Consider the following 7500-nt stretch of genomic DNA (forward strand, 5'->3'; position numbering starts at 1 on the left):
ATTTTTACCCCTTAGCAGTTCCTTTTCCTGAATGAAAACCGATAAAAAAAAATTTCCGCATGTCTGAATACTTCATATACGAAATTTCAAGTCTGCAGATCAAAAATTAGTTGAGTATCTAGGTTGAGACGTGTCCTCTCGCACACAAACACATGCACAGACAGACTAGATAGGTAGGTAGAGAGAGAGGGAGAGAGAGAGACAGACATACAGAGAAAGAGAGAGAGAAAGAGAGAGAGAGAGAGATACTATTAGTATCTATCATACCAGTATGCTCTGGGATCCTAATTCTGCAATATAAGTTATAAATTTATTATATTTTTTACTGGAATATCTTTTCTTTTTATTTCCCAGTTTTAACAACTAGTCGTTTACTTTTCCATGTTTAAGCTTAACCATATTACTTTTCATACTCGCATTTTTCTATTGTAATATATATATATATATATATATATATATATATATATATATATATATATATATATATTAGGATTATTAAATTGGCCCGTTACCGATTGCTTTTTTTTTTTTTTTACATGGAGGTCACCACTTATCAAGATCCGGAAGCCACTCGGGGATAAGGGTTATTGCGTGTACAGTAATCAATGGCATAGTATCATAGTAATCATTAGTAATTGAGATTTGATAAAGTGTCTTACTTAAGAGGGCGGTTTATCAGGAATTTGTTTATGTTGGACTTCAAGACATCCAGGTTGTAGTCAGGTGGGAAACAGGCAAACGGAAGAGAGTTCCACAGGCGTGCACTTCTAGGAAAGAAGCTTTGTTCATGGAATCTACATTTTGATTTAGACACAGATAAAGAGTGGGGAAAATTATTGACAGTGGTTTCAGCTAGACGGCTGTTTATCGTGAAAGATTGACGAGGTGGGGACGAGAGATTGGAGCTCAGATGAGCACTTGCCATGGAAATAACGATAAAACAAAGACAGGCTCACAACATCTCTTCCGTGGGAGAGAGGTTGCAGGGAAGAGAAAAAGGCATCCCTCACTAAGCCACGAAGTCTATTTTGTACTCTGTCAAGGCAGGATAGGCTGTTTCTAGCAGCTCCCGCCCAGATGTGGCAGCAGTACTCTATTCTTGGATGTACTGATTAATCAGCCTTTGATAATCGGCCGATTACCGATTAATCGTCTGATTAATAGATTTTCTAATGCCGATTTATCAGCAAATTTTTTTGTCATAAATGATACTAATATTAATTATGTTGTAAAGGAAGACAAATTAACGCATTCCTTTGTTTGCCAGTGAAAATTTAGCAAAGAGACATGCATCGCTAAACCATATCAAATGACGTGCTGTTAATATGTAGAATTTTACAACTGCACTGAATTATAGGCAAATAAATGTAAGCAGATGGAAAATTTCTCTCCTTTCTCGTCCCATCGAATTATCATTATTTTTTTTTACTTTAAATCATTGTCAAAGAAAACTATTACTTCATCTTTGTCATGTTGAAGAATTGTACAGTAAATTATGACGACGTGCGAATCAAAAATAAAACATTCTTCATCAGTCATACTCTTGTTCCTCATTTTCGGAACGCATATTTTATTGAGATAAATTACTAATTAGATATCAGACACAAGTAATTTAAATACATAAAAACATTAACTAAATATTAAAAACAACAGCCTTCATCCATTATGGCAACCAGTTTCTGCTGGAAGTGTTTTGTTGCCAATCCCAATAATAAGAATACAGCTGCTTGCAAGTTAGGCCAAACGATCACAACAAAAGATGGCAAATCAGCAAAATCTTTTACAATAACAAATATGTTAAACCATCTTAGAAAGGTTTGTTGATAAGAAGAAAAAGTTGCAAACAAGAAAAGGAAGCACAATGAATATGGAACAAGTGGCAGCAACTAGGAGTCTCCAGTAGAACACCAAACTACTATTGAATCAATATTGAAATAAAAGAACATTTGGGCTATTAATGATCACAGGTCACAAGAGATCTATTATCTGATAAAAGAAATGATTGCTGTTGATATTAAACCATATTATGTAACATCTGACATTGGATTTAATTGCAACACTTTGTTCAAATTACAGCATTCCATCAAAAACATACTTTCCTTCAAAATGATTTTCGATATATTTACAAAAGTAAAAACAAAAATTCAACTGTTTCTTGCTGAAATTAACATTTCATAAACTACAGACATTTGGACAACTACAACAAATAATTCTCTCTTTCTGAGTTTGATAGGTCATTGGTTTTCAAATAACTTTGAACAGTGCTAAGCTGTGCTTAGAGTGGTTCCATTACCTGGTGCACACACAGGTGCGATAATAAGTGAAGAATTGCATTATATTTTGGATGAGTATAAAATCTTCAATAACATTTTTTTAGTCTTGCAGGATTCAGTCGCAAAAATAGTTTCTAATGTCATAGAATGTAATTTAGAATAATTATCATACATTGTAACTCAGGCTGTGAGGGCAACTATTACATACATAACAGAAATACAGTTTCTCACTTCAATCACTTTCTATTAGTAAATTAACTGAAATACAGGATCAGCTTAATTTGGAAAAACAAATTCACTCAAGATGTAATCCCATGGTTGAATTCAACATATTATATACTGAAAATAAATTAACAACAATGAAAAGCTCTTGTAATGTGTGCTGATGATAAGATTCCTATCTCAACAACTTACCGATGATGACTTGTTTGAAAAAATATCCAGTTCCTGAGTCCATTTGAAGAAATCACCAAAGAAGTAAGTTACAGAACATCAACCATATCAATAATAATACCTAAAAATTTAGCTCTGAAGTTATTTTTGTCAAAAGCTGTCCAATCTAATTCTAGTATTTTTGACTTTAGTGGAATCCTTTCTCAGGTTATCAACTAAAACAAAATTTTCATCGTATCTAAATGATAAAAACTTGTGTATGTCTACTTTCCTAGATCCATGATTTAAATATTAATTTTAAAAGATTGGCATAGAAAACATATTTAGAACTTTCACTGATGATCAGCAGTATACACTACCCTGCTGAGGATTAAGAAGCGGGTTAGGGTTAGGGTTATGGTTGCCATGTTGTAATTTATACATGTAAAGTATGTGTAAATTACAACATGGCAATTTTGAAACCAAATGACAAAAAAGTAACCAGTAAAAATGTCATAAAAGATGCTTGCATCATTCCTAATATAAGAAGACAGTAGGAAGTAAAAGAACAATTATTTCTAATTCAATTTCGGCCTTCATTCTTGAAGTGTGAAAAGTGAACATTACATAATTTATAATAGCAAAATTGCACTGATGGACAATTTTTAAAGTATCATCAAATAAAACTGAATAAAACGACAGTAAATATGAACATTCAATATAAATTTTATACATAATGATTAATATGCCTATTTTTTTAGAAATTCCAGCTGTAACTTCATTATAAGTCGATAAAAATGCTGATATGTTCAATTTTGGTGGCAGAAATAGAGTATCAAATATCATAACATATACTAATTTCAAAATCAAAATATCACAAAAATTATTAAAAGATCTGGAATTAAGCATGCCTAATTTAATACACATTGTAGAATGCTATATCCAAATGTAAACTCAACACATCATGTGGTTCTTAAATAGTATCCTCAAGAAAATGTAATAATTTTATGTAGTATTTTTCACTTTGTTTATCATGGCAATGTAATTAAGTAAACGTACATGTTCAACATCAATTTAATTTTAATAAAAAGTAAGAGATGCATGTTATCTACAATAGACTTCTTTATACAATTGGTATTTCTTTGCGATTCTGTTGAATTTCTCGCTTGACACTGATCACATTGGCCCACTTGAGGTGGTTTCCGCAACCTCTTCCCAGTAAAACACATATAGAGAAAAAAAACTTCAGTTGTCCTTCTTCACTGCTTGTGGGTCAAATCTCTTGTTTTGCATTGTTTATTAAATTGTTAGGTGAAAGTACAGACTAGTCAGAAAAACACCTTCTCCTGCACATGTTAAGAAATGGGTTTCCAAAAAGTTCTTTGCATAAATACATCAGATGAGTATTGGCTGAAGAGAGCTTGATATGGATATATTATATATTATATATATATATATATATATATATATATATATATATATATATATATATATATATATATGATTAGTTTTTTTTGAAAAAGAAATCCAGCAGAGTGCTCAATTAAAAGGAAAAACCGAAATTAAGAGCGTATTTATATTTTATATTTTGTGTACAGAAAGTTAACTTTTACAATTCTTGACAGTATCTGTTGTATTTATTTTCTATATTGCTCTGTAATTGCATTAAGCTTCTTAAATAAGGATTAGTATATATTATAAGAAAATATATTTCTACAGAAATATATTTATAAAACAAGTAGTAACCAATGGTTGCAAACCTTTTTTTAACTGGCTTCACACTGTTGAACTCTAAATTTCCCCGGCACACCTATCGCAAAAGAAATGAATATTTAAATGAATATTTAACAATGTTTACCAATGTTTATTCTTATGAAAAATTAAAATATCAAACAATTAAAAAAAAAAAAACGATTTATTATACTCTAGTGCTTGATCGTGAAATACGCTTAAGTATATTTTAATTCATGCAGATTTCGTATTTATTATTACAGAGCCAATTCTCTATTGAATATTATCTATAGATAGTACTGATTTCAAAAGATTTTTTTAATGATTTTGGTGCCATCAGCTAGAATCGAAACCAAACCATTTAGCACTCCAGCCGTGTTCCTTGCTGTTTGAACAAATAAATAAGAAAGTTATCAAATTAAACCACTTTGAGCTTTGAATGAATTTACTCATGTACAAAAGTAATAGAAATATGTCGGCAAGTTGAAATGAACATTTTGTATTTCAATTTGCCGGCATATTTCTGTACGCATTATTTATCCATCCAAACAAAGATTTAACTCATTATAAACAATCCTTAGTGTATGATTACTATTTCCTGTTAATTTCAGTGTTATGTGACCAATAGTTTAAGAGTTTATAGGTGAAATGTTTTATGTTTAGTAGTTTAAGAGTTTATAGGTGAAATGTTTTTATGCATACACTCATACACACATCTACTGTTTTATTTATATAGATTTTATTTCTTTTTTTGGTGTTTAAGTATCAATATCGCATAAGCAATAATGTGTAATTTAGTATTTATTATTTATTAATACAAACAAATTATAACGTTTGCAAACAGTTTTCTATCTATAAAAATTTGTAATTTCCATTTACAACCTATTCGCATTGGTATTGGGAACCACTGGTTTAATCTAAAATAAACATGAATTTCTCAAAAACGACCATTCAGATGTGAATTTTGAAACTAAGCTGTAAATAGATAGCGCACTTTGCACGTTTATCGTGTTCAGTACTTTTTGTAGAATGCGCTTCATAACAATATACAATAATGAATAATAATAAAATTGGGTTATCTGGAGACCTTACTATAGCTTCATGATTTTTTATTCCTCAGAAGTATTTAAATGTATTTCTTAACGATCTTATACATTTGTGAAGAGAAGACAAAGGTAATTGCTTTCATAATTTGAAATGGCAATACATCTGAGCGGATGGGATGAAAAAAGCTTATCTTTTCTCTCTGGGTAGATTTTGTAGTTTGGTTAGAACTTAAATAGGTGACTATTTGGGAATACCAGATGCAGTAAAATCATTTTGTCTTCTTATCTCTAACTATGAATGAAATATTACAGTAAACTCTCGAACCTTGGAAGGTAACTTATATAGAAGAAGGAAAAATCCCAAACACCAGTACTTCTTGCTTTCAATTATCCTGGATATCTCTTTGCCACCGTCGTTAAACAGTTACCTCTTATACATAGAGAGATAATACAAACGCAAAGTGATTTCCAGTGTTTTTTAAATTCAATTTTCACCCCAAACAAGGCACAGTGCATTTTTAAAGTAGGGAGCTACTATCGGGGACATAAGTTGCAAGGGCATTAAGAAGGGAGATGAATAGCAAGATATCTGTTCACATCACACTTGAACTTCTGCATGTCAGTACAGTTGGGAAAGCAGAATCCCGGAAGGGAGTTCCAAAGTTTAGAAGTTCTGGGGAAGAAACTATTAGAGTAGGAAACTTTTTTATACCTAGGGATCTCTACTGTAAAGGCTTAGCTGTTTGTCGGGTTTGTCGGGGTAGTCACGTCGAGGGGGTACAAGTGCTTGTAGTTCGTCTGAGCATTCACCATTAAAGTACTTGTAGAACAGGAAGAGGGATGCAACATTTCATCAGTGGAACAGAGGCTGAAGCCTAGATGACATCTCAGGACCTATCAGGTTGGCGACTCTCTTTTGAACCCTGTCCAGGAGTGAGAGAAAAGCAGCCGATGTACCAGCCCAAATGTGACAGCAATATTCCATACATGGGCGAATGGTGGTCTTACAGAGGTACAGGATACTTTCAGGCGTAAGTAGTTTTCTAACATGGTAGAGAGAGCCCACCTTCTTTGTAGCAGCCTTGGCAATGATCTCAATGTATTTATTTCAGTTCATGTTCCCTGTAAACGTTAGGCCGAGGAGTTTAAAGGAAGTACTTTCAGGTAATATGTTCTTGGCCATTGCTATTAGTGGTAGAGAAGGTTTCTTGTAATTATTGAAGGAAACAAGCTTAGTCTTTGCAGCATTGAATGTGACCATCCATTTTTGTTTCCATTTCACTATAGATTGGAGGTCATCTTCTAGTGTTTCTGTCATTTCCTTAGATATGTGATCATTTGTTTTCCCCTCTTGCCTGTTATACAGAGTGGTGTCAGCAAATATACCCATCTCTGAAACAATTTTATCAGGGAGGTCATTTATGAATATCAGGAATAATAAAGGTCCAAAGACAGACCCCTGAGGTACTCCCACATTTATATCATATTGTTTAGATGTACGACCATCGAGGACAATTTGGATTTTTTTCTTACTTAAGAAGGATTTAATTACATAATGTATTCTTTCAGTGATTCCATATGATCTAATTTTCCTTAGAAAACCATCGTGCCATACCTTGTTAAAAGCCTTAGATATATCGAGGGCTACCGCTCTACCCTCCCTGTTTTGTCCAGTTTATGGTATATACGTTCAGAGACTACAGTTAAGATATCTGCTGTGGAATGGGCTTGCCTAAATCCATGCTGTTTGTTAGTCAGGAGTTAAGCAGCTGTAAGGTGTTGGACTTGATTAATTAAGGACTCAAATATTTTGGCGAAAAGCGGGAGAAGGCTTATTGGGTGATAAATTTAATGGGTCAGTTCTTTCACCAGAACTCTTGAAGACTGGTACCACAGAGGCAGTTTTCCAGCAATCAGGGAAGCAAGATTCGTTAAGGCATTTATTGTAAAATATCAAATCTGTTTTTTAATTGTCTTTTCTATTTCGGTTTTCTTAAGTAATATTTTGTTTATCATTTGTTTCATGTCTACTCCGTGTTGCTTTTTAATTCTCATGTCTATTTTTTGAAAACGAAATA

General features: G+C 32.5%; 1 protein-coding gene and 1 long non-coding RNA gene across 6 annotated transcripts in view; one reads left to right on the forward strand and one right to left on the reverse strand.

Annotated features, from left to right (window-relative positions):
* Nucleotides 1-7500, forward strand: part of LOC145242018 (protocadherin beta-2-like) — an 828148-nt gene that overhangs the window by 819492 nt on the left and 1156 nt on the right. The gene's annotated exons all lie outside the window — the stretch shown is intronic.
* LOC145242021 (uncharacterized) overlaps nt 1-7500 on the reverse strand; it is a 270257-nt gene that overhangs the window by 30807 nt on the left and 231950 nt on the right. The window lies entirely within an intron of this gene.

Source organism: Euprymna scolopes, chromosome 21 (genome assembly GCF_053919585.1).
Source record: "Euprymna scolopes isolate OS-2025 chromosome 21, ASM5391958v1, whole genome shotgun sequence".
NCBI classification, from domain to species: Eukaryota; Metazoa; Mollusca; class Cephalopoda; order Sepiida; family Sepiolidae; genus Euprymna; species Euprymna scolopes.